Here is a 1,372-nt window from a genome sequence, read left to right as displayed (position 1 = left end):
TCGGAAAAAACAACACTTTTGATCTCATTCAAATCTTCCAAAAGGTGTAACCGTTTGTTAGGCGTGAATCACACAGCAGGTTTAGTCGCTAATCTGCTGCCACGCCACCTTCGGTTCACGTACCAGGAATTTTTTAAAATTTTCTTTAATCAGTATCGAGTCATTATTAATGTGCCTTTTTTTTTTATTATCCTCTAAATGGGAGCGATGCTTTCTTTAGAGCAGCAGGACAAACAAACTCTCTATCTGTAGGTTTAGTCTCTCAGTATTTGTTTCTTGTTTTTATTTCCACACTTCTCACTTCATGATTTCACCTCATTTTCATTCGAGTCACAGGGACACTGTCAGGACATAATGGATCTGAACCAGGGTGTCCTTCCAACATCTCCCATGATATCCGGGGATAATGGCAACTCGGGGACTCATTCTCTGTTGACAGATGTTTAGACTTTAGAAAGTACTTCTGGGCTCTGATGTAAAATGGAGTCTGACTCATCCTGGGACGTCTACAACAGCGAGTAACTGTGTTTTTAACTGCACTTTTATGGCCTTGTTTGAAGATAATAGCATACAGGGTGCATTGATTTAAACATGTATATAATATTGCATCAGCAGCGTAATTCTAAAGATGTCATAAAAGAGAATTTATTGGTTCTTGTGAATTGTTAATAATCTGTATAATACTGACAAGGACTGTTCAGCTTCTTTTTTTAACATTGCACAAAAAAAGTACGAGTTTATGTTTGCTTTTTGTCTCTTATTTTGCTTTTTTTTTTTTATATAGCTTAATTGAATCCTCCAAGCTGACAGTAAGTTTGGTTCTTGAGACTCACAGTAACATAAATATAATTGAATTTCACATGCGGGGAACACTCGCAGTCAGACACCATGAGCGGAGCTACATTTAGCAGCTGATGTGAAAAAAAAAAAAAAAAAAAGCAGAGACTGTCACTAATTTTATAAATGACACAGACTAGATTATATAATTTGAATATGTGGCTTTGGATCAGACAAAGGCCTCTCAATAAAATCACCTGTGAAGTTGTCTTCTTCCTGATGACACATTCAGCCCCTTAAATTAAACTGGGCTGGACACAGTTATATAAATAACATGCAACTGATATTTTAAAGTACACAACTTCCATTTTTCATTGATTTCAGAAGTGAAAAAAACAACCGCGGCAGCAAACACCATATTAAAAATGAACCCTTCGTCAAAAGTTAGTGCACTGTTGATAAAAAACATTTTAATTAAACAGTGATTGCTCTTGTCAGGCTTCCTGAAAAGGATGTGAAGTAGAAGAGACCGCCAACTAATTAGATATTAGAGTATTTTTTTTCTATTCAAGGTTTCTTTATTGTCATACGAAGA

This window comes from Stegastes partitus, unplaced genomic scaffold, assembly GCF_000690725.1.
Source record: "Stegastes partitus isolate 25-593 unplaced genomic scaffold, Stegastes_partitus-1.0.2 Scaffold1946, whole genome shotgun sequence".
In the NCBI taxonomy this organism is placed as follows: Eukaryota; Metazoa; Chordata; class Actinopteri; family Pomacentridae; genus Stegastes; species Stegastes partitus.
The sequence above is the reverse complement of the archived record's forward strand: the minus strand, read 5'-3'. Positions refer to the sequence as shown.